Source organism: Pelophylax lessonae (assembly GCF_965119305.1).
Source record: "Pelophylax lessonae genome assembly, chromosome: 3".
NCBI classification, from domain to species: Eukaryota; Metazoa; Chordata; class Amphibia; order Anura; family Ranidae; genus Pelophylax; species Pelophylax lessonae.
The window spans coordinates 648905114-648925900 of NC_138770.1; positions in this window are offsets into that span (position 1 = coordinate 648905114).

The window sequence follows — 20787 nt, forward strand, 5'->3', positions numbered from 1 at the left end:
TTTACAACACTAGTTCCCTATGGGAGCCTCTTTATTTGAATGGAAGTCGCACCGTAAGTCGGATCAGGATGCTCTGACTTGCGGGGCCACTTGCGTTGTGAAGATTTTTGAGGGGGAACTACACCCAAAAATTGAACAACCCACCGTGGGTGTCCCCCCAAGTTCACAACCAGGCCTTTTGTGTGTGGTATTGAGTTTGAGGGTATGCCCACAACAAAAAGACAGCGTGGGTTACCCCCAAAACCCCTACCAGACCCTTATACAAGCATGCAGCTTGTCAGGCCAGGAAAGAGAACGAGCAAGCGGACCAAACACCCCCTGGACCACAGCAGGACACATGCCCTCAACATGGGGGGGTTTTGTTGCTTTGGGCCAGGGGGCCTCTGCACCGCACACCCAAAAGCACCTTACTCCCATGTAGAGGAGGACAAGAGCCTCATCCCCACAACCCTGTCTGGTGGTTTTGGGGGGTCATGCGGCCAGGGGGTTCCTAGGACTTTGGAAGCAACCTTTAACAAAGGGTGGCCCCCAGATCCCAGACCCCAATCACTATGTGAATGGGTATGGGGTACATAGTACCCCTACACATTAACCACATAAATGGAAGTGTATGTGAATAACGACAGGAGACGTTTATGAAATGTTCTTAAATATCTTCATCCGGTCTTCTCCACTCTGCTCTTTGGATCTTCTCCTCTCCACTCTTCTGCTGTCCAATCTTCTGCTCTTATGTTGTCTGCTCTTTTGCCCTAGGCTCTTCTTCTTCCTCCTGTCCTCCTCCAATGCTGTTGCCGTGCATTCTGCCCGTCTCTGGTCTCTGCATCTTAATATATATACATTACAACCATGCCCTCACAATGACGTCATCATGCGTTCACACCCCTAATGAATATATAGTAAGCTCAGGAGACCGGCAGAATCATCAGCAACAGCATCGGAGGAGGACAGGAGGAAGAAGAAGAGCCTAGGGCAAAAGAGCATAAGAACAGGGTAGGTATTAACTCGAGAGGAATTTAAGATTACCTGGACACCAAATGTTTCTCTATTATTATGACCTCATGTAGGTGATTCACATTGACTCATTTTTTTTTAATTTTTACAGACCATGTTTTACATAGTTGCACATTAGCCAAATTGACCCGTGAGGCTCTCCAATGCTGCGCAGACCTGGAACAAATAAAGGAGACTGCAACGGCATTACAAATCAAAATGCGCAATTTTGTGGACATGATTGGCAAATTTTAAGCCACAATTTTACTAGGTTTTTAATGTTTGTATTGGGATGTTCCTGATGTTACAATTTTTTAAGAATGTTTTAGGGCATTTTAATTACACTCAGATGTTAAAGAGTGTACCCAAGTTTGGGAAAAGCACTTTACAACACCCTAACCCTAACCCTAACCCTAACCCTAACCCTAACCCTAACCCTAACCCTGTGAATGTTTGATACTAAAACGTTTTTACAATCAACAATGTGTGTTCAATTCTTTATTAGACTTTAGTTGGGGGGTCGAGGTCTAAAGCTGTGTAAAGAAGCACTAAATGTATGATGGCTGTCCTATTCCCATATTTACATGTTAATGAAAGCATTTTGGTCACTGCCATATGCGAGTTGCTGGAGGTGTCAATGAAATGTTAAAGATACCCCCAGTTTTAACGCATATCACAGTGCGATCTGACATTTCACACAGGATCGGATCACACAAGTTTGAACGATTGTGCGATCCTATCCTGATGCGGCTGAATAAATGCATCATGTGCGACTTTTGTGCGAGTGCAGTGCGAATTGAGCCATACAAACTGTATAGCTGATTTTCGCATGAACATCTGATCGCATGTAATAAAGGAGCAGTGCGCTACGATATTACATGCCATCAGATGTGCAGTGTGAATTGAGACATACACTTTGTATGGCTACATTCGCACTGAACACGCATACAAGTCGCACATGACCCTTTATTTCTGATGTATCTGGATTGGATCGCACAGTGCTTAACACTTGTGGAATACAATCCTGTGGAAAAAGTAAGTGGCGGGTCACCCTTATGCAATGCTGGAAGGCTGCAAAGTCGCAGACTTCCCGCATCGCATAAGTGTGACTCAACACTCAAGGTACTAGCAGTCCTAGGATTCAATATGGCATTGATATTGCCAGTAGCAATCAGTGTAGGGAGATCAGTGTAATCTATAGTGTATTGCTTGTTCGTTGCTCTAGTTCACTTTCCATTACCTATATATATAACACTTTGAGATGAACAATGATCAAGTTTCACATAACACTGACATATCCTAACATTGGTGGGCAGTGAGAAGGATGTCATAAATGAACACAACATAACAGGTGTAGGTACTTTGTTAATACCCTAATGTATTATATGAAATATATAGTATGGGCAACTTCTGGACAATGAACACCAATGTAAGGTGACATTAGATGAACCTTGGGTGTGACCTAGTTCTCAATGTGACAGGGTTTGTGTACATTTTGTGGGGTGCAGAAGGCCCTTGTATTTACACCACTGGCTAAAAAATAACACATGGCCATCATCACTTTGGATCAGCTGGTGAGAGACTACAGTCAAGAAACACACTGATGAATGTATTAACCCTTCCAAAGTCACACATATATAACACATGATTAACCCAAATAATTGTGTTTGGCATATGTGCCCAAATGATTATAATCCACAATACAGAATCATTGCAATTTTTGTTTAATGTGTTGAAAAATAATATATCTCTGACATTTATCTTGTGTGTCCAATCTTTAACAAGATTAATGGGTGTGTGACAGTGATTGCTGCCAGGACACAGCTCCTCTCCCCACGAAATAGTCCAGATATTCCTGGCGGATCTGACGGGCCCTGTGTGATGCCAATGCTGACCGTCCAACTTCCATTGACGTCATGGACTCCACTTGGTTAGAAGGTTGGGCCTCTCCACTTGTACCTGGCATAGCAGGGTCAGTATCCAGTTGCTGCAAGACATAATTTTGTGCATTCCTGCGTAGGAAGTTGTGCAAAATGCAGCAACACAAGACCACATTATCCACTTTGTACAGTGCCAGGTTTATGGACGTCAGGAATATCCGGAACCGGTTGGCCATTATCCCGAAGGCATTCTCCACAACTCTGCGAGCTCTGGACAACCGGTAGTTGTAAATCCTTTGGTCTGGGGTGAGGTTCCTCTGAGGGTAGGGCTTCATGAGATGCTCCCCAAGCGCAAAAGCCTCATCTGCGATAAACACAAAGCTCATACCCTCAACAGTTTGCTCCCTGGATGGCAGGTTCAGAGTGCCGTTCTTTAGACGACGAGCGAACTCCGTCTGATCAATAACTCCCCCATCCGAATTGCGGCCATTTTTGCCAATATCCAAAAAAATAAACTCATAGTTTGCATTAACTATGGCTAGCATGACTATACTAAAAAAACCTTTATAATTATAATAAAATGTGCCGGAATTCGGAGGGGGGACAATGCGGACGTGCTTCCCATCAATAGCACCCCCACAATTGGGAAAATTCCACTTCTCCAGAAATTGATCAGAAATCTCCAGCCATTGCTCTGCGTTTGAAGGAAACTGTGGGGAAAAAATAAAAAAAATAAAATTAGTGCTTGAGCACATCACATTATTAATTACACACACAGTTGTCTGTTAAATGCTTATGCAACTTGCTAAAAAAATATACAACAGGAAGGCAAAGGTTTGGATATGGGGATGTAACATCTACATACATTTATTTTCAAACTCCTATTGTTCTTATATTGTAAAGGGCCATACACACTAGAAGATTCTCTGAAGACTTTTTCGTGCAGATTTACCTTTTCTATGTAGTGCAAGGGCCTACCAGATTGCATAGGATTTGAAAGTGTTTGTTGGACCTCATATTATTTGGTTTTGGTAAATCGGAAGGATAAATTGTTCTGACAATCTTCTAGTGTGTATGGCCCATTATACTCACCAGCTAGAGCTGAGATTTACAAACTACGGCCATCCAGCTGTTGCAGAACTACACATCCCATGAGGCCTTGTAATTCTCTGACATTCACAGACATGACTAGGCATGATGGAAATTGAAGTTCGTGAACAACTGGTGGCCCATAGTTTGAAGACCTCTGAACTTGAGCTTTGGTATATGCTGACTTTGAGATTTAGCATGTGGGTGGGGGGATGGGTAAGTAAAACTGGGCATTTATACATCAATTAGGGCTTGTGGTCAGTGAAGGTTTTAACATCATTACATAAACATACAGAATCATAGGTGGGAATGGATGGACTGATGTATTTTAGATAAATCATTAACTAGGTACTAAAACATTGGCCAAGGAATAATTGTTTGAGGGAAAGCAATAAAATGACCCAAATTCAAAATACTGTTAACAGGCAATGCGTTTAGGGACACATAGGAGAGAATGGTGGGGTGGTTAGTGGGTAATTTTACAAATGGTTAAAGATAATCTACATCTTTACTACTATGTGCATGCGGACAGAGGGTAGTTTACAAATAATGGCCTGTGTCAATTGCTGTACATCCAAAAACATCATAATTCAGGTGAAACTAGTAATACATGTAATGTAATGTAAAAAATCAAACATACCTTGATATAGTCCTTCTGCAAGACCTTGATGATGGCAGAGCAGGTCTCAGGGATGATGACTCCAAGAGCTTGGGGGGAGATGCCTGTGGTGAACTTCAGATCCTGCAGGCTTCTCCCTGTTGCAAGATACCTCAACGTCGCAATTAACCTTTGCTCAGGAGTAATTGCAAGCCGCATACAAGTATCCTGCTTCAGAATATAGGGGGACACCAGGGCAAGAAGACGGTAAAAGATGGGATCCGTCATCCTCAAATAATTCCTGAAGTCATCAGGATTATTTTCCTGGAGCTCCCTCAGCAAGGACATATGAGAAAATTGATCACGGTTAAGCAACCAATTTTTCGTCCAGGAGGTCCGCTTCTTCTTCCTATTGCTCGTACGTCGTCTCAGAGCCAAAACTCCAACACTAACGACAGCAACGGACGAATTCACGGTCGCCATAATAAATTCTCGAACGATGTCTCGGAAAATAGCGAAATGTCGTCAACCAAACAAATGCTACCGAAATCAGCGCGAGATGCCCAGAAGGGTCACGGCCAAACACTCACTTCCTCTTTTGTAGCGGCGAACGTGCGTGGAACGTAGTGACGTCATTTTCTGTCGGAAGACAAATGTCCTGGGCAAGTTTGGAGCACTTTTCAACAGACAAACAACAAACACACCAGCCGCGAACATTTGTAGGACGTTCCGTCGGCCGACGATCGGTACGTGTGTACGGGCCTTAACACTACATTTTATAGTTCCAGGACATCTGGAGTTTGTTGGACACACAACTGCAGAGGGATACAGATACAAAATATCAGCGTAAGAAGGAAGAAGCCCAGTGTCTGTGAATCACGTTACGGTTAGTCGAGAAGCATTTTTTGTGTGGCAATGTACATCTAATGGTCCTTTTACACCATATATTTCATTTTTGATATGATAGTAATTGTTTGAACTGTTTTGTCCTGTGTGGTTTTATGGCATTTTTCTTGATCTATAATCCCTTACTGCAGCAGTTTCCACCAATATTTCTTGTATGTGTAGCACTGTTGTCACAGGCACAGCAGTACAGTATGTATTCCTAATGCTGACAATTATGGGAAAAGAAATGATTTGCTTCACCCCTTTTGCTCTGACTTTATTCAACATAAGTCTTCCTTATAACTGAAAGGTTCAGCTCTTGTAGGAAACTTAATGTCCAACTCCAGCTTTGAAGTTTAAACAAAATTGGCCAATAGCTGTCCCAGAAACTTTATTCTGTAACTGCCACTCTTTTTTTTTTCAGGTAGAATGATGCTCAGCCTTACGCAAACCAGCAGTCAGTATACAGGCAGCCATGGTTCCACCAGCCATAGCCCTCTGGACCTCTGGACTACTGAAGGTGTAGATGCCAGTGCTGGTGGTACATTGACCTCACTGCAAGTAATGTATTTCATAATTTGTAATACTAGATGCCCAAACCTGTCTTTATGTCCTTAATTATAATTGTTTTGCAGAGAATGTTCTCTGCTTTTGTTCTATCTAGAGTAGGAACAAGACATGGCACCAATGTGTCCACTGCCATGGACTCTGGGTGCCATGCTGGGGGAGCCTGTGTCTGATTGGACACAGAGGGGTTCATTTACCAAAATCGAGAGTGCAAAATTTGGCGCAGCTATGCATAGAAACTAGCATAGCTCAGCTTCCAGTTTTTTTTATGTTTTTTTTTTCTAAACTTAAAGTGATTGTAAAGTCTCGTTTTTTGTCTTTTTTTAAATAACAAACATGTTGTACTTACCTGCTCTGTGCAGTTGGTTTTGTACAGAGCAGCCCAGATCCTCCTCTTCTCGGGTCTCTTTTCCCTGCTCCTGGCCCCTCCCTCCTATCGAGTGCCCCCACAGAAAGCAGCTTGCTATGAGGCACCTGAGCCAAGCTAAAGTTCCTTGTGTTCATTCAGACACGGGGGCTCCTGTTAGGCCCGGACCCTCTCTCCTGATTGGGTAACTGACTTTAATTGCCAGACGCGGGAGCCAATTGTGCTGCGGCTGTGTCTCAGTCAATCAGGAAGGAGAGTCCCGGATGGCCAAGGGACTCGTGGACATCTCTGGATAGAGATGGGGCTCAGCAAGTATTAGGGGGTGCTGGGGAGGCTGCTACACACAGAAACATTTTATATTAATGCATAGAATGCATTAATGTAAAAAAAACTTCTGACTTTACTATTCCTTTAATTGAACAAGGTGAAGTTAGATGCCGATTGGCTATCATGCCCAGCTGCACCAAGTTTTGCATTCTCCAGTTATTTTGAGAAATGTGTAGCCATCTTTGAGACAGAAGGGTGGATTTACTAAAGCAGAATAGCCTGTGCACTTTGCAAAGCGCAGTTGCACTCTGCAAGTGTTGTAGCTCCAGAGCTTAGTAAATGAGGTAAAGCTTCACTTTGCAAAGAATACCCAATCATGTTCAAGGAAAATTAAAAAAACAGCATTTTTGCTTGCATGTGATTGGATGATGGAAGTCAGCAGAGCTCCTGCTCATTTACTAAGCTCTGGAGCAGCTGCTCTTGCAGAGTGCAACTTCACTTTGCAAAGTGCACAGTCTATTTGCCTTTAGTAAATCAACCCCAGAGGGTTGTACTGTATCTAACCCTTGCATTACCGTTCTACCTCTCCAGTCTAAGCATTGAAAGTGTGATCTCTGTAACTTACAGTTGTGATGAGATAGCGATAACCCTCAATCTTAGCTGAATTAACAGACAGTGACTCGATCCAGACGACACCTTAAAGATCTTGTGAAGTTTAATCTATAAATTGTGAGGATCTTACAACAATAAACATCTGATAGGTCAAATGATCATAATGTGATCCACTCCATGAGACATTAGGCTGAGATGCACAGTGGGAAAAATGAACAAAGGGGCGGAGCTATGTATACAGGATAAATTGAGCTAAGGGGAGGGGAGGAACCAGGGGTGGGAGAATACATATAACATTTAAAGTCATATCACAAAGCATGTGCAACATGACAATTTCAGACAGGTTTCTAACAAAAGAGGAAAATTGAAGGACTCTCCCGGACACCCTTGGAGACCATCTGGGGCCTGGCACTGATATGTAAATTTATCAGTGTTCCAGCAAATTGGTCTAGTGCATTTCTGCTAACCACTCTGATAGGACAGAATCCCTTTGAAAAGGTCCAGTCTTACAGGTACACATCAAAGGAAACCTGTTTAGCGCACAGACCAAATTGGTTTAGAGGTTTGGTCCCAGATTCTATTCCCTGTTCAACACACAGCAGCCAGGCATACAACATTTCCATATTCTGAGACAATAAACAGGCCATGCAGCTGTTTCTTTTTTTTTTTTTTTCGGTAGAATTGGATGGGGTATGGTTGAGTCTGGGGATACTCCAAAAAACTATAGTACAAACAATGAGGACTCTAATCTGAACCAAAGCTTCAGGGTAAGATTTTAAGCCGTAAGACTAAGCAGCAGGCAAACAGGAATCCCAATAGAGATGCAGTCCTGAATCCAGAAAGTTGTAACCCTGAGCAGCAGTAAAACAGGAATCCCAATAGAGATGCAGTCTGATGCAGAGAGTTGTAGCTAAGATCTTCCAGAGGAGTTTAGGAAAGTCTCTAGATCACAGAGTCTGGTACTTTTGATTTCCAGGCAGCCATGAGCAGAGTCAGCAAACGTCAGTTTTGCATCAGCCTGTATTCTAGACTGTAGTGAACTTTCAGAGAATGCTCCAGAAAGGATAGGGCAGAGGACCCCCAGCCAAGCTACAGCTGGGACCCCAAAAAAGTGCTGCAGTCCAAGGTGAAACTCCTAGGGATGCTACAGCCATGAGGCTGGGTCTTATGCTCCCATGCCTTAGAGACCTCTGCTTTAGGCCCAAGCCCATTTATACCTCCTTCAGCCCCCTGCTGGTCACTTGCATATCAACCATGGATTGGCTGAGGGGATATTAACAGGCAGACTGAGATCTGAACTCTCCAACCCACTATGTCCCAGGATCCCCTGGGATACAGGGGGAAGAAATTGAGCCCAAGCCAGTAGAGCCCAGAACAGACCTGTTAATCAATAGGTTCCCTGGTTACAGGGAGGCTAAACTAAATGTAGGAAAATCACTGAACACAGTAGCTCTGAGATTGCTACACATGTCTCAAAATCCCTCCTGTATGTAAGCCCTGCATTACTTTTCTGCCTCAAGACTGATTTACATTACTTCCTTTTTGTATAGAACTGAACTATGGAAGAATACTGTATTTTTGTAACTGCTGATTTACCTGATTAAAATTATCAAAGGAGAAGTTGCATGCCTGAATGCACACCTCTATGTTTAAAGCTGCTCCCCTGCCCCTGCTTGTTACATTAGGATGAGCGGAAGTGTCCATAAAGCCATTGCATCACTGTAAAGAAATGTGGGCTGCCTACACTCTGTTCCAGGTGGCTCCAGCTGCATAACCACTTGACCTCTGGAAGATTTAGGTAGAGCTTTCTTTTGGTGGTATTTGATCACCTCTGCGGTTTTTATTTCTTCCACTAAAAACAAAAAAAGACCGACAACTTTGAAAAAAAATTATATTTTTTCATTTCTGCTCTAAAAAACATCCAATATATATATATATATATTTTTAAATCACATTTCTTCATTAAGTTAGGCAAATATGTATTCTGCTACATATTTTTGGTATAAAAAAAATCTCAATAAGCTTATACTTATTGGTTTGCGCAAAGGTTATAGTATCTACAAATTCTGAAATTTATGTATTGAATTTTTATTTATTTATTATTTTATAAATGTATTATTATTATTATTATTATAATTAGCAGTAGTAGTAGTAGTAAGTTTAATATATTTGAAGAAACCTCCATTCATAGAAATTTGGGAAAAAGAAATAGGATCACGTTTAAAAGAACACGAGGTGAACGCTACAGTATATTGAGAGCTGTGCATTACTGTGCAGTGGATGTAAATACTATTGAAATTAACTATAAAGGCATATCGAGATGATACATTACGCTGGTAATAGAACAAAAGTACCAACCAGAGAAATCGAAAATGTGCTGGAGGGGCTGCAAGGTGCAGGGTACAATGTTTCATATCTGGTGGGATTGCCCCAAGATTCGGAAATATTGGTTGAAGGTGCAACAGTTTACTCGGGATATCACAGGGATACATATTATAGATGACCCGTGGGTGTGCCTATTTCATAAAACAGATAAATCTCAAAAGCAGTATAGAAACACGATTATCCCAAACCTGATAAATGCAGCCAAGGGAGCAATACCAAAAAAATCAAATATATATAAAACATGGAGTATTTAGGCAGTAGAGATGAGGACCAAGTAGAAGACTTCTTGAATAAATGGAGAAATGGGCAGATTTTAAAAAGACCAACAAATACATAGCAATATGGGTAGATTAGGGGGACTATCGGAGACTGAAGAGTTCAATAAAAGTAAAGGAAGTAGTAGGAGAGGAGGTACATCAAAGGGAGAAAAAAATGGGGTAAAGGTGTGTGTGTGTGAAGGGGGGGGGTTCTACGGGATAGGGGGAAATGGGGGTAAAAGGTCACAATGGAAATATGTGAAGTAAGGCTCCTTTCACACGGCCGCTCCGTGTGAAAGGTCCGCTGCGGGACTTTTTTTTTTTTTTTTTCCACGGAGCGGATGACATTTCTGTCATCCGCTCCGTGTGCCCGCATATCATCCCATCCGTTTGCGGATGATATGCGGACATAATGTAAGTATATGGCACTGCGGATGTCAGCGGATGACACCGCTGACATCCGATTTTCCTTCCTTTCCGTTTTTTACACGGAAGGAAAAATGGGGTTCTGTTCCATTCGTAAAAACGGAACAGAACTGAAAGGAGGAAAATCGGATGTCAGCGGATGGTATTCCGCTGACACCCGCAGTGCCATTCACTTACATTATGTCCGCAAATCATCCGCAAAAAAATAGGATGATTTGCGGACACACGGAGCGGCCGTGTGAAAGGACCCTAAGTCTGTATATTTGTATATGCCTGTTTACACTGAATTTAAGACTAATAAAAAGGTATATAAAAAGAAAATAAAAGATGAATATATTTGTATCACTTTTAATGTTCGTGTCATTCAAACAACAACAACAACAACCACAGTAATATTAACTAACATAAGTAGAGGTCAGAATATGCAGCCTACATAATTTTCTCATGACAGGTGTACTTTAAATCACATTCCAGTATAAAAATGTAAGCAATACCTATTCTAAGCTATATTATATTCATATAAAATGACTGGGATTTTCAGGAAATACTAATTTTGGTTAATGGATTGGAACTGTTTTCCTGCCCTTTAAAAGCTCCAGAAAGCTTTCAGATACATTAAGCATACGTTTATTAAATGGTCTTCACCATGTTTCTAGGTAATAATAGTTCCAATTACTCAGCAGGAGTTTGAGACAGATGCAATTTACAAATTCAATTTAATAGTTACATTTTATGCCATGTATTGAATAAAAAAAAGAAAAAAATTCACACAATTTCCAGACATGCTTACTGTAAATTATTTTTCCAGATCAATTGCATACAGAATTTTAGACAAGATTACTGCGCATTTAAGTTAAAAGATTGCTTGAATGTGTAACTAAATATATGTGTGTGACATTTTACAAATTGCTTGCTACTTAGATGTAGAAAAGGGCTTTACTTTATCTTAATTCATCACTTGTTCGGGGAATTTGAAACCATGCCCTCAAAAGATGTAAAAGACACAAGTGGAATTGTTGAAAAGTTACTTGCTTTTTTTTTTTTTTTTTGCAGGAAGTAAATTTGTAATTGTTAACTATAGAAACTAAAGAAACACCAATTAGCAGGTGTAGATTTACAGATTTACTAAAGGGTGGTAATTAGCCAAAAATACAAGTGTATGTAAAGCCACATTTATTGTTTGTTTTTTCAAAAGCGTAGGGAAGGGTTAAAACCCCTGTTGGATGTCAGGACCGTTGTATGAGCTGTCAGGCTAATCTGCATGAACATTTTGGAGGGCATAGAAGGCACATGAATGAGCATGCGCAAGCCCGGACTTGGGTGCATGTCCACTGCCACCCAGCAGGCTATTTAAACCTGAACTCAGCACAAGCTCCTTGCTGAATAGTCCTCAGTCTTCCTCCTGTGATCCTACTGCTCATTCTGATCCTGTTACTGACTCGGATTCCAGCTGATGATTCCGAGGCACTCAAAGTCCAAATACCAGTAACAACAGTGACGCTGCACGGAAGCTCACCATTCCTCTTCTGCTTGTCAGTGTCAGGAGCGAGTGAAGACAGATCCGCATCAGAAGCTCACCGTCACTGTTGTTACTGGTATTTGGACTTTGAGTGCCTGTTTTTTTGCATATTATGTGAGTGCATAGAGTGGGGGATTTGGGGGTATGTTTAATAAAAACCTGTGTTGAAATACTGCCCAGTGAGTCCTCTATGTTCTTTTCCATTACTCTTTAATGATTGTTTGGTATATGGAACCAGTGCATCCCTTGCCATCCTGATTGGGGAGATCTTGATGTCCAAGGAATCTGGATTTGTCATTCTGGATCCGGTTGATGATATAGCGAATTATCAAGGCTCTCATAACGTTTAATTTTGGTGAGTGAGCATTACCCTGGGGGGTCACGTGGTGTGGTGGAAGTATATACTGTATCTACACTCCCTTTGACCCTCTCACCAACGGAGTGCTCATGGTTCACCTATGTATTAAGGGGTCATACTTTATTCAGCGCCGCTTATGTGTTGGACTTTTCTTCTTCTTTTTTCAAATTTCTTTTATTGAGCAAACATAATACAGACATCACACAAAATATGCAGTAGAACACAAGTCCAAGATGTAGAGTACATGAAGCATCTGAGGATAACGCCAACAACCACGTCAGCAGACCAATAACATATAAGTAGAGTTCCATGAAAAAATGACACGGTATCAACTGGTGTAACAGTAAATCTCATGGTAGCATACCATGGGGTAAACAATATACAAAGGAAGTGATGCACACGTATGTAACAGGGGTAACCACTTCATAAGTACCAGATAGAGACGATCAGGTAAGGTCCAGATCCGGTAGGTAGGGCGGGTGTGACACGGGGGGGAGGCAGGAAGGGGGGGGCACATGGAGGGATAGGAGACAACAGGGGAGCAGAGGAGAGAACAAAGTGGATAGACTCAGTTGCGGGTGGAGGTGAAGAGGAAAAGGAAGAGGAAACTCGGCCAGTATGGAACGGTTAGAGTCGTCCCGCGCGGGCGACCACCGCTCAGGTCAGTCCGTGGGCGAGCCAGCGACCCCACTCAGGGCCATGCCCTCTGCAGACACGACAAAAGAATTCCAGCATGCCCAAGTCTTGGAGTATTGCTCCTTCCTACCTTGAGCCGTAAGAACCAGGTCCTCCAGCTCATTAAGCCATTTGACTCTACGCAGCCAGAGAGAGACCTTTGGGGGCGACGTGCTCTTCCAACATAGGGCTATACAGGATTTAGCTGCATCCGTCAGGTGCCTCAGCACCGAGCGTTTGTAACGCTTAGGGGCAATGCCAGTGCAGTGCAGCAAGAAAAAGGCCGGGTCATCCGGGATGACGCGGTCCATCATCAGCTGGGAGATCCGACGGACCTCCGACCAGAAGCCCCGGATCAGGGGACAGTTCCAGAAAACGTGGGACAGGGTGCCTCTATCCTGCAGACAACGCCAGCACCTATCAGTCGCCTCCGGAAAGATACGGCTCAGTTTGTCTGGAGTATAGTACCAGTGCATGAGGATTTTGTAATTGCTTTCCTGGATGCGGGTGCAGATTGAAGACTTGAGAGAAAATCTGATAATGTTGCGTTTCTCCGTGTCCGTAAATGTTTTCTGAAGTTCTCTTTCCCATTTGAAAATGCCCGGAAGGATAAAGTCCTCTGGCGGCATGGAGAGAAGTTCGTACATCTGTGATAGAGCATGGGGCAGAGCTCCTCTCGATACCAGTACTTGCTCCAGCGGGGTGTGGTCTCTACCGAACTGCGTCGGGGGCCCCAGTCCTCTCAGAAAGTGGAGGAGCTGTAATGCCTGCCACAGAGTCAAGCGAAAGCATCTCGTTATCGACGTCAACTGGGACAGAGACACCCACTCGTGGCCCTCACAGAAGTGTGAGACCTGGAAAGCTCCTTCCGTCAATAGGGCAGCAAATCTATCCCCTGCGCAACCCGGGGGGAACCGTGGGTTCCCCAAAATCAGGAACAGCTGGGAGTGACTATTCGCTAGCCCCCTGGAAGTCACCACCACCGCACACGTCCTAAGGGTCGGGCCCAAGGTGGGATGACGTCTAGCTTCGACTGGAAGGTCCTTCAAAATCAGGGGTGCCCTTGACAGACAGAACGGGAACAGGACTTTTCTTCTTCTTTCTCATGGACTTTTGAAGGGAATGACACATTTTATTTATTTATTGCTATATTAGGCAGCAGCTACCGATGTGTTTTATGTAATTTTTTTGATATATTGTGTTTCTCTCCACAAGCGCGGGGTGATTGCGATAATATTTGGTCCTTTTGTGCAATTGTATTATCTCAGTCATTGTGTTTATTTATAATCTATACAATATCTAATGTTTTGCCTTTCATTTCTATTTACAATCACTTGAATTTGTATGTAAGTTGGAACAGGTATCTTAAGTGCAACTTAAGCCAACAAAAATAATTTGTAAGTTTTTTGGATAGCATAGGGAAGGTAACATTTGTTTCAAGAGTTTTTTCAAGAGTCTTCTCCAACACTATAGTATAATAGCAAACTACTTTCAAAAGAAGAAAGAAGACTCTTAAAAGCCCCTTGGACAGCAAGAAGATCAAACTAGTCAATCCTGAAGGAAATCAACCCTGAATATTCACTGGAAGACAAATCATGAAGCTGAAACTCAAATACTTTGGCCACCTAATGTGAAGAGAGGACTCATTGGAAAAGACCCTGATGCTGGGAAGCATGGAAGGAAAAAGGAGAAGAGGACGCCAGAAAACAAGATGGATAGATAGCATCATTGAAACAATGAACATGAAGTTAAGCAAGCTCCGGGAGGCAGTGGAGGACATGCTTTGGTCTATGAGGTCGCGAAGAGTCGGACACAACTAAATGACTGAAGAACAACAACAAGATTTGTTTTGCTGTCTGTACCCTTGTCCAGAAGATTTCACCTCACATTCTGTCCCTGTGACAATTGGATTTTGAAAATGTTGAGCTGTCATGGAAACAAGGATTGGTGATAAAGCTTCAGTGGAGACACCTTTTTCCCATGAGAACCCTTACAGGAGGGAATTTCCCTTCCTAGAGGTAGATTTCCTCTCACTTTCTGTTGTCTCCCTCCGTTTGTAAGTAGGAGTCCTATGCAGGTCGGATGTTTGTAACTTGGGGACTGCCTATACATATGTTTGTGTAGTTATCATTATTCTGTAATGTACTTTTTTTTTGCAATCTTGACCCTGTTTTGCATTATTGCTCCCAACTTTGAACCTTTATTACAAACTTTAATTGAAATAAAAATAATATGTAATACAAAGATTGTATAGCGTGATACAAAAATTTATATAACACGTGTGACCATACCAATGATTGCTTATTTTTTTACTTTACATTGTACATGTAGCACTACTCCCTGGGGAGCTGCTTGAAGCGGGTTCCCCTGGGCTACCCAGAGCAACAACTTAGCAATTCAAAGTACTTTAAGCATTTGGCTCAGTCAGAAAACAGTCCAGGGGATGTGTTTTTTTTGTTGGTTTTACTTTAGAACTTGGATAGGAGAAGGGATGAGTGGGATACCCCAAATGAATGAACTATGCACAATTTTAGGACTTCTAGCTATGCTCAGTGCGGCAAGGCCGCTGCTTCACCTTGCCACTGTAGTGAAGTATTTGATAAGCAAACTGTATAGTAAATTACTCTTCAGGGCCCCGCTTGGCACCCCCTTTACCCCTACTCTTCAGGGTTCTACTTGGCACCCCATTTACTCTTGCATACTGTGTGAGCTGACCTTCTATCCTCTGACTTCTCTGGAGTGGTCCCCCTTCCTGGGCGGACCCCTTGGCAAGCCCCCCCTGGTACTCACGGACACTGTTTTTCCCAGATGACTCTGCTAGCAACTCCACTGTCAGCTTTCCAGGATCCTTCAGGCTCAGCTCCACACCTGGCTCACTAGGCCGACTACCTGTGACCACCTTCCTCAGACAGCAGGAGGAGAGACAGCCGTCACCCTCCTCCTGCTTCCCGCCAAAGATGCCCTGTCACATGTGCCTTTGGCTTTTATGGTAAATCCCAGGATGCACTGCGGTTGTGCCCTCCCACTGGAACTGCCACAAAAGCATGTTTGCCACTGGCCAGGTTTCCTCCACTGTCCAACAGGCTCCCTTATTGGATACAGGGGGGACACTTCCTCAGATCAAGTGAATCACACCTGGACACATGCAACAGGCATAACTAACAGATCAGGTTCCCCTGATAAGCAGATGGAGCATAAGATGCTTTTACCTAGCACCTACCTAGGAGGGTGCTACATACATATGACGTTTTTTTTTTTTTCATATTATTTGAATTGTTTTACTCAACTTTGCACCTTTATAGTAATCTGCAAGTTACAGTGACACTGATCATTCTGGTAATTACCCGGAACTAAACTCTCTCAATCAACAATAACTATTTTAAATCCTTTACTGCTAGCATTAGTAAATAGATAGGAAGGTATATTTTTTACATTCCAGTTGCTCCCTTGTTTCTTACCTAGGCCGAAATGCATACATCGCAGGAGTCTTCATGGGTATACAGTATATTTTATTTTATCTGGAGGTGGGAAAGGGGGGTTCAGCTAAGAACACCCTCCTGCCTGCATGCCTGAGCTAAAGGCAGATGAATTGCAGGAAGTAAATGCCACATGAATCATCTCTCCTTACTGAAGATAGCCACAGCTAGGGGGGCTGCCTTTCAAATGATTTTTCAACAATATAGAACATAGAGACATGGAAGGATGGGTGAGTTTGCTTTAAATAATAAAAATGAATTAAATAGCATTTTTCAGTTTGTGGCGCTCAGATACCGTTTAAGTTCTGTTTTAAAGTTATTTTTTTTTTCTATTTTTAGTTCTTCCTGCAAAGAAAGCAATTAAAACTTACCTCTCCTGCTGCCTGCTGTGCAAAACTTCTCTTGGTTAAAAAAAAACAAAGCTTTTTGTAAGATCACAACATCTGGCATACATCTGGATGTGTGGCCCCCCTACTGTGTATTGTGGATTGTCACACCGTCCCCTTTGTCCTGCAATAATATCGGGGCTAACAGAGGAAACAACGGAGCACATCAGGGGACTCAAGCATCCAACAGTCCTGGAAGTGTCGACTGCATTACAGCATTTTTTTAAAGACAGTAACTACTTAGTCACTTTAACTCAATTTTCTTACAACAATTACCATATCATGAGTAATTCCAAAACAAGTTATTATATCATTAAATGTTATTACAAATTACCTTTCTATTTCAACCTACTGCTGCTGTAATTTGCTGAACGTGTCAAAAAAATGTCAAAAAAATTAAATGTCACTTTCTTGCAAATTGGCAACCTGGAAGCACTTCATACACCATTGGTGTTCAGAATGCTCCCAGAAATATCATTACCTGCTTATATGTAGTCATGAGCTGAACTGCCTTGGGTTCTGTTGGAGCAGGATTCAGCAAATTTTAAAGAATTTTAATGCCAAACCCGAAAATCTGTTGAAATTAATTGTAGCCAATTCTGTCAAATTTAAAATGTCAATTTTCAAGGCTAATAGGCAAGGGGGTGTCAAAGAAAAAAAAAACATGGGGTGTGCACTGCACTAGAATACATGTACCAATGTAAGAAACATGTAAGAAAAATTAAATTCGGCCAGGAGCAGTGATTTGTTTAAATGCGTAAGGGCTTGTTTACAGGTGCAGTGCCCTCTAAAGAGTGATCTGTGTTGGATTACTTTTCAGAATGCATTTGACAGGTGGGGTTATGTCACTCTCGTTCACCTGGCAAAGCACCCTGTCCCCATATTGATAAAGACAATGGTCTCTGTGATGGTGTTCACCATCACTGGAATTTAAGGACAGATGGGTGAGGGGTTGAATTGCTTCATTTTTGTCAGCAAGGTCAATTTTTCCCTTTGCCATGAGGTTTCTGAGCAGGAAGTCCACTCCTTATATGGTCATCCCAGGAAGTTCTGAAGAGATGGTCGGTCAGAAAAGGACTTCCGTCTGACTTATAACCCCTGGAGGGATTTCTATGATTTTTGGTTATGTTTGCATTTGAAGTATGCTGATTCTGAAATTGTAAGTTTTATTTGAATGTGATGAATATTTTAGAAGTTATGAAAATGTTGCTTACTGCCTGAGGTGGCTATTGTCAGGTGTGCTAATGACCCCACCTGTTGTCTGCTAAGGGAGGTATTGACACTCAGAGGAATGTGTATTCAGGGCTCGTTAGGGAACCATTGTTCTGTGTCTGACTATTATGGACATTGACTGCCCCCTGGGGCTTCTGTCTCCTTGCATTGGTCAAAGTTATCTGACCAATCACTACTGACTCATTTTCAAGCCCTCATTTGCATTGGTCAAAGCTATCTGACCAATCCCTGTTGACTCATTTCAAGCCCTCATTTACATGGATATTCCACTTTCTGTATAAAGTGTGCTGTGTTCTTCCAATAAATTGTCTTCCTGCTTGAACTTACATACAGCCTGCTTGGTGTTTTGTTCTAATGGATTCCGAACGGCACATAGCTGTAGTTCGGATCCCGGATCCTTGGTTGACTGAACCATCAGACGATGCTATCTGCAAGCTGACTGACTAGAAACAGAGGAGTGTCGGGAGAGCGGACAGGGCGAGCAAGGGTCTCGTCAAAGTCTCATCCCAAAAACCCTGGCCAGTGGTTGGAGATGTCTGCAGGCGGGGGGCTTAATAAAATCTGAAAGCCCCCTTTAATAATAATGTTGCCCCTAGATACCACACCCCATGTGAATGAGTAAGGGTACCCCTAATAACTAAAAAAAAGAAAAAGATGCAACCTAGAAAGAGATACCCAAACATTTGACAAGTCCTCAGAAAGGTCTTTCATTGTCAATCCCAATATCTGACATCCAACGAAAAAAAAAAAAAAAAACAGATGAACAGCCCCACACAACCGATTCTGATGGAACCACTACCAGAATGGCAACTCTCCGAGCTGTCATTGGCAATTAAAGGGAAGAAGTAGGAATAGTGGTGACATCATTGCCCGTATGTATGACTATGTGGCAAATGAGGTTTAATGTTGATAAATGTAAAGTTATGCACTTGGGGGCTAAGAATATGCATGCATCATACATACTAGGGAGAGTAGAACTGGGGGAATCCATAGTGGAGAAGAATCTGGGTGTTCTGGTAGATCATATGCTTAATAATAACATGCAATGTCAAGCTGCTGTTTCCAAAGCAAGCAAAGTCCTTTCTTGTATTAACAGAGGCATGGACTCCAGAGAGGGAGACATAATTTTGTCCCTATACAAATCATTAGTGAGACCTCATCTGGAATATGCAGTTCAGTTTTGGGCACCAGTTCTTAAAAAGGATATCGGGGAACTGGAGAAAGTGCAGAGAAGGGCAACCAAACTGATAAGAGGCATGGAGGACCTCAGCTACGAGAAAAGATTAGAGGAGCTGAATCTATTCTCTATTGAGAAGAGGAGATTAAGGGGGGATATGATCAACATGTATAAATACATGAGGGGTCCATATAGTGAACTTGGTGTTGAGTTGTTCACTTTAAGGTCAACACAGAGGACAAAGAGGCACTCTTTACATCTAGAGAAAAACAGATTTCGTATCCAAATACGGAAAGTTTTCTTCACAGTAAGAGGTTTGAAAATGTGGAATAGACTCCCTCCAGAGGTGGTTCTGGGTAGCTCACTAGATTGCTTTAAAAAAGGCCTGGATTATTTCCTAGGTGTACATAATATACATTTAGTACTACATTTTTTTCTAGGTAAAGTTGATCCAGGGAATATCTGATTGCCTCTCAGGGGATCAGGAGGGAATTTTTTTCCCCTGCTGTAGCAAATTGGATCATGCTTTGCTGGGGGTATTTTTCGCCTTCCTCTGGATCAACTGTGGGTAAAGGATTGTGTATATGGGATTGTATGGTTGGGTTTCCAATACTGTTTTTTTTTTTTGGTTGAACCAGAAGGACTTGTGTCTTTTTTCAACCTGACTAACTATGTAGCCATGGCCCTACTTAGACAATGATGTAACCCTTCTGATTCCTGCCCATTTGCTTACGTGGCCAGGAGTTCACGGGGGAAGGGTCATGTCAGTGATTGGCAAGGACATGGCGGTTGCTAGCACCTGCTTCTTCCTTAGTGACCATTGATAGATGGAAGCTGGCACGTGCATCCACATTTAGGGCATTCAAACAGTGAGTGTTCGGTCCAAACTTAGATTGGTAATGAACACTAAGCTCATTCCTACTTGTGATTTTTTTTTTTTTTTTACTGTTTTTCTCTAGTGGTCTTTGCAGAGATGCAAGTCAAATTATAAGAAACTTCTGTTGGTATATAATCCATTCCCGATTCCAATGATGGTAATCATTCTCTACTAAAAGGGGTTTGATAGGAGATGTGTATTCTGCACTGATGTTGGCAGCCAGTGCAAAGTTTGTAGACAATAACAGAGACAAGATGTTGGTGTAAATTTTTAAAATTTCTCTTTCTCCTACACAAAAAAGTGACTCAATTATTTATCCTGCATTGAGTACATAACACACCTCAGAAATTATTTTTCTGGGATAGAATCACGACTCTGTCTTGTCCCAGCTGTATCGTAGACATGGGCTCCTTGATTCGTATGTTATAGCAATGCCCTAAACCAGTGATGGCGAACCTTGGCACCCCAGATGTTTTGGAACTACATTTCCCATGATGTTCATGCACTCTGCAGTATAGCTGAGCATCATGGGAAATATAGTTCCAAAACATTTGGAGTGCCAAGGTTCGCCATCACTGCCCTAAACTGTTTCCTTACTGGACCTACATTTTTCAAGTTTCATTATTTATGTGGCACACAAATATCCTGAGACCCTAACAGTGTCCGCCTAGGAATCATCACTAATGATGCAATACTGCCTATGCACAGATTACCTTGTTTATTGCCCAGAAATTAATTTTGCAGAGGTGACTCTCACCTGCGC